Consider the following 13,948-nt stretch of genomic DNA (forward strand, 5'->3'; position numbering starts at 1 on the left):
AACATTACAATAAATTCTGTTTAGCAATTCCGCTTCACTGGCTGCACTGAAACTTTCTCATTGGAATCACAGATTAATTCACCATTTATACATCCTCCCCCACCCTCTTCACTAGATCGTTCAGTGACCTTTGTGTGTGACACTCTTGTTCCTCAGACCTCGGTAATATGGTGCAGAATGTGAGTGTTGATGTTGCTGGGCCCACCGCGACCCTGAGATGGAGGATTGTCCCAGTGCCGGAAGTCGAGTTCCTCAACTACCAGGTTTATACCAACTGCACAAAGGACGGTGTTGAGGTTCAGCAATTCCACAACCGGCTGCCGGTGGATGTAACTGAGCTGCGTTTAAAGGGTAAGACGTCAATGTACAACATTGTCTCTTTTTCCTTCTGTTTATCCTTCTTCCTGTGCAAAATCCTTAGCAATAGTCAATCACTTTATGGCTGTATTATGGAACATGGCTACATGCAAATCGGCTGCCCTGTTAGCCTGCACAATGCAGTCACTTTACAGTGTATTCAGTGAATCACTTTGAGACACCTCAATATGGAAAGGAACCAAATCAAACATATGTGGAGTCCTGTAGCTCAGTGGTTAGAGCACTCGCTTTGCAAGCGAGAGACCTGAGTTCAATTCCAGGCAGAGGGCGAAACCTTGGGCAAGTTTCCTTACTCCACACAGAGCCTAATAATAATCCCTCCAAAACCAAAAAAAAAAATAATAAATTGGTCATTTTCAATCTACAACTGTTTGTGGGACATTGCTGTGCGCAATTGGCTGCCGCGTTCGCCCACAAATATACAGTCAATTCACTTTACAGTGTGTTCTGTGAAGCGCTTTGGGACGTCCTCCCGACGTGAAAAGCGCGATATCAAATGCAAGGATTATTATTATTATTATTATTAAGGATTGTTGAGTCGACATGTAGATTGGCAGCCATGTTTTCTGGCCTGAGCAAGGCTGAGCTGAACTGTTATGAATGTACCGCCTGGTTTAACACTAAACCTGCTCCTCAAGTCTGTGTTAAACCAGACAGGACATTCATCACAGGAAGAGTTCGAAGTAGTTGAATACTGCAGTTGCATCACACGCCATCTGCTGAACGTTTCAACAATTTTGTGTGAATTTATCAACAAATCTGCAGGGATACAAATCTGTTCTGTGTGCACGGCTCTGATCCAAGTCAACACCTCGACCAACGGACTGGCGACCGCTCTGCCTTTCATCTTCACATTCCACGCAGGTGAGTGATTGAGAGAGACAGTGATTGTGTGAGTGAGAGTGGGGGAGAGAGTGAGTGTGTGATAAATGCAGAGAGAGAGAGGAGGGGGAGACATTGATTCAGCGATGGGGAGAGAGTGATTCCGAGAGAAAGAGTGATTGAGAGAGAGTGTGCAGGAGATGGGGATGTAAAGAAATAGGAAGTGAAAGAGCTGTTGGTTTAGGTGGTTGAATTGTCGTCTCTGAGTCAAAAGTGTGTGGGTTTCAGCCCAATGCTCCAGGGACTCGCATGGTCTCGGCTGACAGTCTGTTGTCATGCTGGGGGAGCAGTGCATTCTTGCAAATTGAATCCCTCAAATGAAATGTTAAATCAAGGTCTTATCTGCCACTTCAAGATCCCATGGCACTATTGGAAAGAGCAGGGAATTTCTCCCGTTGTCCTGGCTAGCAATCCCCAAGTAAAATTGATAATTATTTTTGTGTCTGTTTGTGCTGATTGGCTGCTATTTCACCTACAAATACACTGTGACTACAGTAAATCCTGTGAAGCACTGTGAGAGAGAGAGAGAGAGCCAAAGTGAATACCACTGTCCTCTCCAACTCCCTTCTCTTTTCGAATAGTACCCTGGGATCTTTAAAGTCCACCTAAACAGGCACAGACGGGACCTCAGTTTAATGTATCGTCCAAAGGATTTGATATGGAATTGGCATTGTGTAGCCTCCTCCCCATTTGCTGATATTGTGGGGAATTTGATTCCAGTGACAGATCCTTGTCAGAGCCTGAACTGTGATGAAAATGCCATGTGACAGCTCGGGAACTACAAAATGTACCTGCAAAAAGGGCTGGAGGGGTATGCAATGATTTCCCCCATGGAACCACTAATCTTTTTAATCTATATAAATGGTCTGGACTTGGGTTTAGGGAGTACAGTTCCAAGTTTGCAGATGATACAAAGCTAAGAAAAGCAGTAAATGGTGAGGAAGATAGTAGCAGACTGCAAGAGGACATAGACAGATTGGTGAAATGGACAGATGCATGACAAATGAAATTTAATGCGGAGAAATGCGAAGTGATGCATTTTGTGAGAAAGAATGAGGATAGGCGATTTAAGCTATATGGTACAATCTTAAAGAGGGTGCAGCAACCAAGGGAACCTGGGGGTCAACATAAGCAAGCCTTTGAAGGTGGCAGGACAGGTAGGTAAAGCTGTTAAAAAAGCATAAGGGATACCCAGCCTTATAAATAGGGGCATGGTATTCAAAAATCAGGAGGTTATGATGAACCTTCATAAAACACTGGTTAGGCCTCAGCTAGAGTACTGTGTTCAGTTCTCGACACCACTCTTTCGGAAGGATATCAAGGCTTTGGACAGCATGCAAAGGAGATTTCACAGGTTAATACCAGGAATGAGGGACTTCATTTATGAAGTGAGGCTAGAAAAACTAGGATTATTCTCCTTTTTGCAGAGAAGACGAAGGGGAGACTTAATAGAGATGTTCAAAATTATGAGGGGATTCGATAGGGTAAACAGGGAGAAACTGCTTCCAATGGCAGATGGATCAGTAACAAATTTTAAATAGTTACCAAAAGAACAGAGGAAGGTGAGGAGAAATTTTTTCACACAGTGAGTTGTTCACATCTGGAATGCATTGGCTGAAAGTGTGGTGGAAGCCGATTTGATAACAACTTTCAAGAGAGAAGTAGATAGATATTTGTGGAGGACAAATTTGCAAGACTATCGGGAGAGAGTCGGGGAGTGGGATTAATTTTGACAAAAGCTCTTTCAAAGAGGCGGCACGGACACAAAGGGCCAAATGGCCTCCTTCTGTGCTGTGTAATTCTATGAAATACGTGGCCTCCTTTCCATTTGCTGATGTTGTTGGTGGGGGAATTTGTTTCCAGTGCCAGATCCTTGTCAGAGCCTGAACTGTGATGAAAATGCCATGTGTGCCCTGGACAGCTCGGGAACTACAAAATGTACCTGCAAAGAGGGCTGGAGGGGATCAGGCACCTGGTGTTATGGTAAGTCTGCATTCCTTTGTAAACCTCTTATGTCATGGGTTGTGGCCAATTCTTATCAACTGCAGGATGCTGCAAGCTTTCTCTTTGGTCAGCTTGGTGAGTTGGACACATGTTGAAGGGTATCCAAACCAAACTGAGAATTCCATGTATCCTACCTACAAACACACATGGAAATTCCAGAGATATATTTTGAATGGAATGTGCACTCTCTACTTGGAGGGACATATCCTGCTTACTAATACTGGAAAATATTAGGCACAGACTGGGAAGAGCCAAGATTTGGGGATCCCGGAGTTTCCGTTGGGGTAACCGAACTACCACAGAGGGTGGACTCCATCTTCACATGCCATTGCCAGACATACCACCTTGGAATCAGTTCAGCTCCAAGGAGATAACACTTACCCTCCCTTCCAAGGGGGATATTCCCAAATTGACAAACGCAGATTTCAGGCCTGAAGGTAGGTACGAGGAACTCCCTGTGAGCTTCCCAGCGGGCAACACAGCTTAGCATGAAATGAGTCAGAGCATTGGCAACATCTTCCTGTCCAAAGCTCGAGCGCTCATCTCTTTCCATTGAGCGATGGTTCACCGATTGGAGGTGCGGAGTTAAAGCAGCTGCCTGCCTGTCTACAGGTCCAATCATGGTGGATTCCATGTACGGACATGTGTCACGACCCGGACTCCAGGTAACTCTGTCCTGCAGCTGACATCCCAAGCCTCATCAGTTTCGTTATCAGCAATCTGGCGGATATCAACCTTCAGTGTAAAGGGAGGACGGTTACATGATAGCTTGTGACGTGCTAGCCACCTCGATGTACAAGTCCAATGCTGGGTACCAGGTTTACTCAGCACCAGCTGCTTAATCCGGGTCCTAATGCGAGAGGCCTTGGCATATAGACGTGCCCACTGTGAAGCTGCCTAGGTCTCCATGGTGCTTAGTGACAGGTCAGTGTAGCCTTCCCTTCCTGCAACCAATTCCCGTGTTTGCCACAAATTCTCTTCACTGCTTGATCCTGAGCTTTGCAAATGGGACCTTGTTGTCCTTTGAGAGGGATAAGCATGACTAGAGCGCCCATCACTGCAAGCTTGTTAAAAGTAATTGGGATTTCCATTGCTGTGTGTTAAAACAAAATAATCTCTAAGTATGCTGTCTTTGAAGCGCTAGACATGTGGGATGCTTTCTCAGTGCATCTGAAAGCATTGATCTGGGTTTGCTTTCTCAATCCCAGTTATATATTGCTGTTCAGATCTGGATTGCATTGCCTGAAAGGGTGGTGGAAGCCGATTCGATAACAACTTTTAAGAGAGAAGTGGATAGTCACTTGGGGAGGACAAATTTGCAGGGTGATGGGGAGAGAGTAGGGGAGTGGGATTAACTTGCACAGATCTTCCAAAGAGCCGGTATGAACATGATGGCCTCAAAGTGTGCTGTATAATTCTATGATATCTCTGCTGATGAACAGTGTCTGTGTCTGCACTCTGTATTTCGGGTAATAAACATCAGTACAATAAGTTGTGTTTAGCAATTCCGATTCACTGGCTGTACTAGACTTTTCTCTTTTTCATCCCAGATGAATTCACCATCCTTCCCCCACCCTCCTCACTCGATCGTTCAGTGACCTTGTGTGTGTGATGCTCTTGTTCCCCAGACCTCGGGAATATGGTGCAGAATGTGAGTGTTGATGTTGCCAGGCCCACCGTGACCCTGAGATGGAGGATTGTCCCAGTGCCGGGAGTCGAGCTCCTCAACTACCAGGTTTATACCAACTGCACAGATGACGGTGTGGCGGTTCAGCAATTCCACAACCGGCTGCCGGCGGATGTAACTGAGCTGCATTTAAAGGGTAAGACGTCAATGTACAACATTGTCTCTTTTTCTCTTGTTTATCCTTCTTCCTGTACAAAATGCTTAGAAATGGTCGTTCACTTCATGACTGTTATATGGAACATGGTTGCGTACAAATCGGCTGCCCTGTTAGCCTGCACAATGCAATCACTTTACAGTGTATCCTGTGAAGCACTTTGAGACACCTCAATGTGGAAAGGCACCAAATCAAACATAAGGACTGTAAGTCGACATATAGATTGGCAGCCATGTTTTGTGGCCTGAACAAGGCTGAGCTGAACTGTTGTGAATATACCATCTGGTTTAACACTGAGGATGCTCCTCAAGCCTGTGTTAAACCAGGCAGGACATTCAAATATCCAGTATTTGAACAGGGAGAGTTCAAAGTGGTTGAATATGGCATTTGCATCACACACCATCTGCTGAACGTTTTCACAATCATGTATGAATTTATCAACAAATCTGCAGGGATACGAACCTGGTCTGTGTGCACGGCTCTGATCCAAGTCAACACCTCGACTAACGGACTGGCGACCGCCCTGCCTTTCATCTTCACACTCCACACAGGTGAGTGATTGAGAGAAACTGTGATTGTGTGGGAGTGGTGGAGACAGATTGATTAAGAAAGAGAGAGTGTGAGAGAGAGAGTGTGCAAGAGAGGGGGAGGTAAAGAAATAGGGAGTGAGAGAGCAGTTGATTTAGGCCTGTCAGTCAGAAGAATGAGGATTTCGGCCCCATCTTCCAGGGACTAACATATTCTAGGATGACTCACCATTGCCGTGCTTGGGGGAGCAGTGTATTCTTCGAGATGCCGCCATTCGAATGAAATGTTAAATTGAGGCCCTATCTGCCAGTACAAGATCCCATGGCACTATTGGAAAGAGAAGGGAGTTTCTCCCGTTATCCTGGCCAGTAATCCCCAAGAAAATTGATGATTAATTTCATGTCTGCTTGTGCTGATTGGTTGCTGTTTCACCTACAAATACATAGTCACTTCAGCAAATCCTGTGAAGCACTGTGAGACTTACTGCCAACATGTATACCACTGTCCTCCCCGACTGGGAGAGACTCCCTTCTTTTCAAATATTGCTCCAGGATCTTTAACGTCCACCTAAACAGGCATAGGCGGAAGTTCAGTTTCGTGTATCGTCCAAAGGATTTGTAGTGGAATGGGCATTGCGTAGCCTTCTCCCCATTTTCTGATGTTGTATTGGGGGATTTGATTCCAGTGACAGATCCTTGTCAGAGCCTGAACTGTGATGAAAATGCCATATGTGACCTGGACAGCTCGGGAACTGCAAAATGTACCTGCAAAGAGGGCTGGAGGGGATCAGGCACCTGGTGCTATGGTGAGTCTGCACTGCCTTGTAAACCTCTCATGTCATGGATTACGGGTCAGTCTATGTCCCTGAGAATAATTCATATCAGTTGTAGGCTGCTGCAAGCTTGTTAAAAGTAATTGGGATTTGAATTGCTGTAATCTTTAAAGAAAATTTCTTGGTGTGCTGGCTTTTGAAGTTTGGACGTATGGGATGCTTTCTCAGTGCATCTGGAAGTATTGATCCAACTCTGCCTCTATGCCTCCACCCTGAACTCCAGGATTACTGGCGTCCTGACCGACTGCCTGTCCGACATCAAGTCCTGGACGAGGGCCAACTTTCTCCAACTCAACGTCAGCAAGACCGAGATCATCCTGATTGGCTCGCGCCAGCTCCACATCAGGCGCTGGCAGCATCAGCCTCCATGGCTGCACACTCAACCTCACTAAGCCAGTCAGGAACCTGGGTATCTTGTTCGACCCTGAACTGTCTTTTCTCCCCCACATCCGCACCATGACCAGCACTGCCCACCACCACCTCCGCAACATTGCCAGACTCTGCCACTGCCTCACCCCTCAGGCTGCCGAAACCCTCACCCACACATTCGTCACATCAAGGCTCAATTACGGAAACTCCCTCCTCGTTGGCCTTCCCAATGTATCCCTTCACAAGCTACAGATCATCCAAAACTCTGCAGCTCGTGTACTCCCACGCATCAGGCTCCGTGACCCCATCACTCCCACCCTCACCCGACTCCACTGGCTCTCCATCCCCACAGAGGATCGAGTTCCAGATCCTCATCCTCACCTTTAAGGCCATCCCTTGCCTTGCCCCTCCTACCTCTAAGACCTGCTGACTCCCTACCAACCTGCCCGCTCCCTCTGTTCATTGGGCTCCGGCCTGCTCCATGTCTCCCGCCCTACCATCAGTTGCCAGGCTTTCAGCCTCCCTGCCCCCACACTCTGCAACTCCATCCCACGGACCCTTCGCCTCGCTTCCTCCCTTGCCTCCTTCAAGGCTGGTCTCAAGACCCTTCTCTTGGACCATGCCTTTGGTCTCCCTCCCACCCCTCTGCCTTCCCTCACCCCTACAGCACCCCTCCCCCTTGCTCAGGCTCTGACACCCAACTGTTCAGCGCTTTAGGACGTCATCCCGACGAAAGGCGCTCTATAAATGTCATTTTGTTGTTGTTGTTTGAATCCCATTTATATCAGGTGGTGAACAGTGTCTGTGTCTGCACTCTGTGTATCTCAGGTGATAAACAACATTACAATAAGTTCTGTTTAACATCTGCTTCACTGGCTGCACTGAAACTGTTTCATTGATTTGCCAGATGAATTCACCATTTACACCTCCTTCCCCCATCCCCCTCACTAGATCTTTCAGTGACCTTGTGTGTGACGCTCTTGTTCTGCAGACCTCGGGAATATGGTGTGGGATGTGAGTGTTGATGTTGCCGGGCCCACCGTGACCCTGAGATGGAGGATTATCCCAGTGCCGGGAGTCGAGCTCCTCAACTACCAGGTTTACACCAACTGCACAGAGGACGGTGTTCAGGTTCAGCGATTCCACAACCGGCTGCCGATTGATGTAACTGAGTTGCGTTTAAAGGGTAAGACATCAATGTACAGTCGTTCATTTCATGGCTGTTTTATGGGACATTTCGGCGTCCAAATTTGCTGCCCTGTTAGCCTTACAATGCAGCCACTTTAGAGTGTATCCTGTGAAGCACTTTGAGACAATATCAGACACAAAGATTGTTAAGTCGACATGTAGATTGGCAGCCATGTTTCCTGGCCTGAGCAGCCCTGAGCAGAACTGTTCCTTAAGGCTGTGTTAAACCAGGACATTCACACTTGCAGTGAACAGGGAGTATGTGAAGTAGTTCTATCACACGCCATCTGCTGAAACGTTTTCAACAATCTTGTGTGAATTTATCAATAAATCTGCAGGGATACGAACCTGGTCTGCGTGCACGGCTCTGATCCAAGTCAACACCTCGACCAACGGACTGGCAACCGCTCTGCCTTTCACCTTCACACGCCCCGCAGGTGAGTGATTGAGAGAGAGACAGTGATTGTGTGAGTGGTACAGGGAGAGAGAAGAGCGGGAGAGAGAGAGATTGATAGACGGGGAGAGAAAGTGATTGATAGAGGGGGAAAGAGAAAGTGATTGAGAGAGAGAGAGAGAGAGAGAGAAAGAGTGATTGTAAGTGGGTGAGAGGGAAGAGAGAGAATGGAAAAGGAAGAGGTAAAGAAATAGGGAGTGAGAGAGTGGTGGTTTAGGCAGTTGTACTGTCGCATCTGAGTCAGAGGTCTGTGGGTTTCCTCCCCATGTTCTAGGGACTCGCATGTTCTAGGCTGACACTGTTGCTGTGCTGGGGGAGTAGTGCATTCTTGCCATCTTTTGAATGAGGTGTTAAACCAAGGTCCTATCTGCCAGTACAAGATCCCATGACACTATTGGACAGAGAAGAGACTTTCTCCCGATATCCTGGCTACTAATCCCCAAGAAAATTGATGATTCATTTCATGTCTGTTTGTCCTGATTGGCTGCTGTTTCACCTAGTCACAGTCACTACAGTAATCCTGTGAAGCACTGTGAGACTTACTGCCAACGTGAATACCGCTATTCTTCTCAACTTGGAGAGACTCCTTGTATTTTCAAAGAGTGCTCTGAGATCTTTAACATCCACCTAAACAGGCACAGACAGGACCTCATTTTAATATATTGTTGAAAGAGTTTGTAATGGAATGGGTATTGCGTAGCCTCTTCCCCATTTGCTGATGTTGTTGGTGGGGGATTTGATTCCAGTGACAGACCCCCCTTGTCAGAGCCTGAACTGTGATGAAAATGCCATGTGTGTCCTGGACAGCTTGGGAACTGCAAAATGTACCTGCAAAGAGGGCTGGAGGGGATCAGGCACCTGGTGCTATGGTAAGTCTGCATTCCCCTGTGAACATCTCATGTCACAACTTGTGGCCACTGCAGGATGCTGCAAGCTTTTCCTTTGGTCAGTTTGGTGTGTCGGACACATGTTGATGAGAATCCAAACCAAACTGAGAATACCATGTATCCTACCTCCACATGGAAATTCCAGAGATAGATTGTGGAATGTAATTCGGACTCTCAATCTGGAGGGACGCAAGATGCTTACCTAATGCTGGAAACTATTAGGCGCAGACTGGCAAGAGCCAAGGCTTGGGGACCCCAGAGTGTGGGTTGGGATAACTACTGTATTCGAAGAAATCCAGATAGGAGACCACCCTATCCAATAGAGCTTCAGGATTAATAGCAGCTGAGTGGGAGGATTCCCTGCCCCCAGTCAATGGCCCTAACAAGTCCTGTCAGGCTGATTTCCAAATATTTTCCAGAGCACTACTGATTTCTAAGTGTCATCATCAGCTCTGGACCCGCCTGGCTCAGGAACTGAACTACTACAGACGGTGCACATTCTGTTGACAGACATACCGTCTTGGAGCCAGTTCAGCTCCAAGGAGACCCCACTTACCCTCCCTCCCAAGGAGGATAGTCACAAATTGGTCTTTTGAAATCCGATAAGTGTGGGTTTCAGACTTCACTAGGTGTATGGTCGGTGCGAGAAACTCTGTGAGCTTCCAGGTGGGCAACACAACTTAGCATGAAATGCGTGAGAGCATTTCCCCCATCTTCCTGTCCAAAGGGCACACATCTCTTTCCATTGAGCGATGGTTCCACCGATTGGAGGTGCAGAGTTCAAGGAACAGCTGCTTGCCTGTCTGTAGGTCAATCAAGGTCGATTCCAGGCTCTGGATATACAGATTTGTGTTCACAAACTCGGACTCCAGGTAACTCCTTGCCAGCACAGACATGATGGGCCAAATGGCCTCCTTCTGTGCTGTATAATTCTAGCAGCTGTCACCCCAAGCCTCAGTGTTTCCTCATCAGCTATCCGGCGGACATCTGCCTTCATTGTAGAGGGAGCACCTATATAAGACAGCCTGTGTCATGCTAGCCACCTTGATGTTCTCAAGTTACAAGTCCAATGCCGCATACCAGGCTTACTCGACACCAGCTGCTCAATCTAGATCCTAATGCGAGGGGTTTTGGTATACAGCATGCCTGCTGTGAAGCTGCCTCTGCTTCCAGGGTGCTTAGTGACAGGTCAGTGCAGGCCGCAGCCCTCCCTGCCTGCAGCCACTTCCCGTGTTTGCCACAAATCCTCTTCACTGCTTGATCCTGGACGTTGCAAATGGGACAGAGGAAGCCACTCCACTAATTTGGACAGCTCTTCCAAAGAGCCGGTATGGACCAACTGATGGGCCAAATGACCTCCCTCCTTCTGTGCTGTATAGTTCTATGATTCTATGATATCTCAGCTGATGAACAATGTCTAGGCCTGCACTTTGTATCTCAGGTGATAAACAGTAATTTAGCAATTCCGCTTCACTGGCTGCACTGAACTTTTCTCATTGGAATCCCAGATGGATTCACTAGTTACTCCTCCTCCTTCCCCCACCCACCTAACTAGATTGTTCAGTGACCTTGTGTGTGACACTCTTGTTCCCCAGACCTTGGGCATATGGTGCGGAATGTGAGTGTTGACGTTGCTGGGCCTATCGTGACCCTGAGATGGAGGATTGCCCCAGTGCCGGGAGTCGAGCTCCTCAACTACCAAGTTTACACCAACTGTACAGAGGACGGTGCTGCTTTTCAGCGATTCCACAACTGGCTGCCGGCGGATGTAACTGAGCTGTGTTTAAAGGGTAAGACATCAATGTTCAACATAGTCTCCTTTTCTCCTGTTAATCTTTCCTGTGCAAAATGCATCATTCTGCACTTCTTCCAGCTCCAACTGGGACAATCTGGAGATGCCATCCCTCAGATAAAACATAACATAACATGTAGGAGCAGGAGTAGGCCATCCGGCCCTTCGAGCCTGCCCTGCCATTCAATTATGGCTGATCTTCTAATCTAACTCCAGCTAATTCCAGCTAAACGTTAAACTGAGGTCCTGTCTGAACCTGTTCAGGGGGACTTTAAAGTTCTTTGGCACTGTTTGAAAAGAGAGGGTTCTCCCAGTAACCTAGTCAACAATTCCCCAAGATAAATTGGTCCTTCACTTCATGGCTGTTTTATGGGACATTGCTGTGTGCAAATTGGCTGCCCTGTTAGCCTGCACAATGCAGTCACTTTACAGTGTATCCTGTGAAGCACTTTGAGACATCTCAGTGTGGTAAGGCACCATATCCAACATAAGTATTGTTAAGTTGACATGTAGATTGGCAGCCATGTTTTGTGGCCTGAGCAAGGCTGAGCTGAACTGTTGTAAGTGTACCACCTGGTTTAACACTGAGCCTGCTCCTCAAGCCTGTGTTAAACCAGGTAGGACATTCACACTTGCAGTGAACAGGGAGAGCCTGAAGTAGTTGAATACTGACTGCAGTTGCATCACACGCCATCTGCTTAACATTTTCAACAATCTTGCATGAAATTTATCAACAAATCTGCAGGGATACGAACCTGGTCTGTGTGCACGGCTCTGATCCAAGTCAACACCTTGACCAACGGACTGGCGACCGCTCTGCCTTTCACCTTCACACTCCACACAGGTGAGTGGCCACCAGATTATGTGCCATGAGGGAGGGAACACAGTGATTCCAGCACAGCATGGGTCTACAGACACAATGCATATTTATATTTATGTAGCACCATCCCTCAGAGAATCGAGTCCAAAACCCACGTTCTCACCTTTAGAGCTCTCCACAGTCTTGCTCCTCTACCTCTCGGACCTCCTAACCCTATATCAGCCAGTCCACTCCCTCCACTGGTTGGATACTGGCCTGTTTCAGGTCTCCTGCACTTCCTGCCCCACCATTAGCAGTCACATGTTCAGCATCTATGCCCCACACTCTGGAACTCTATCAGGCAATCCTTCCATCTCACCCCCTCCCTTGCCTCCTTCAAGTCCCATCTAAAGACCTTCCCCTTCAACTGATGTCTTTGGCCACCCACCCCCATGCCTGCTGCCCTCCACTCCTCCTGACCCCAACTCCCAGCTCAGCTCCCAAACATCTTGACTGTCCAGCACCCTGGGATGTCTTTCCAAAGTGAAGGGCGCGATACAAGTCTAATTTGTTGTTGTTGTTTCAAGTTGGGTGGGTGTCCCAAAGATACATGGAATACACATGGAAATTTTCCTGTGTAGATGGGATGCACTGAACTTGGTTTGGATACAGTTAAGCATAATAATGGGTATTCGTATGCATCAGATACCCGGCTGACCAAAAATAAATAGATGTATTGGCATATCATTCATTCCTTCTCTTGCAGATCTCGCTCCACCCTCTGCTTGTCTATTCCTCAGTCTGGCGCATTAATGTTGAACTCTTGTGACTAGGTCAGGAAACTCCTGATTGCCACAAATGGTCATTGCAGATATTTCATGCTAGGGTTCAAATTCCTGATCTTTTTGCTTTTCACGTATAGGAACCATCCCTGTGTCCCTGAGCCTGAAGACCATCTCCACCACCAATGCTGTGGTCACGTGGTTCCCTCCTGTTCTTCCGAGTGGCCCGGGGGTCTGCAGCCTGCACTATTATGATGTCAAGAGATCTGACCATGCCCTTGTCCTCACCATCCTCCCAGTCTATACAGAGGTACTGCTGACAAGTAAGTGTGGTCTCGAGCCCCTGAGTGTGATGAGATAATAATAATAATAATAAACCTTGCATTTCATATAGTACCCTATCACGTCTTCTAGACATCTAAAGTGCTTCACAGAATATACTGCAGAGTGAATTGACAGTGTTTTGAGGACCTTACGCACAGCAGTGTCCCATAACCAGTGGATTAAGTGACCAAATTATTAATTTTTTTGAAAGAATTATTATCCCCAGAAAAGCGATTCGCCAAGCGACTAACAACTAGGTTCCTACTTACTGCTAGACAAACAGAATCATGAGAGTGAGGAAACTTGCCCAACATTTCACCCTACCGGAAATAGAACCCACGTCTCTCACTTGCAAGGCTAGTACTGTAACCACTGAGCTACAGGACTTCACACTAAACCAAATGTAAGGATTATTATTAAATCTTCAGACTGATGAATAATTCCTTCCATCTATGGGCCCTGCCCCTTCTCGTTCCATTCCCTGTACTGGCTCGACAGGTCCCAATTTTGATGTGATGTAATGTAGTGATTCTCAACCAATTTGATAGCAGTGTGGGCTCAATCTACCCAATCTTGGTTTCCACCCTTCCTTCATTCTTGTCTGTAATCTCCCAGCCTCTGGACAAGACTGGAGCTCCTCAGCTAGCCTCAACCAGGTGCACAACAGAACAACTCTCCTCTCTCCAATGTTTCCTCACTCTGTCACTGTCCCGATGCTGCCCCAGGCCAGCACTTTCCACAAAATCTTTCCACAAAATCTTTCATTTTGCCCTTCATGTAGGTTAATGTCTTGGAGCCTTTTACAAAGGACACGGTCAGATGCCAAGAAAGGGGGAGGAAAGAGGGGGAGGGAGAATTGGGAGGTATCCAACGGAGCATTCCAAGGGG

Source organism: Callorhinchus milii, unplaced genomic scaffold (assembly GCF_018977255.1).
Source record: "Callorhinchus milii isolate IMCB2004 unplaced genomic scaffold, IMCB_Cmil_1.0 Scaffold5, whole genome shotgun sequence".
NCBI lineage: Eukaryota > Metazoa > Chordata > Chondrichthyes > Chimaeriformes > Callorhinchidae > Callorhinchus > Callorhinchus milii.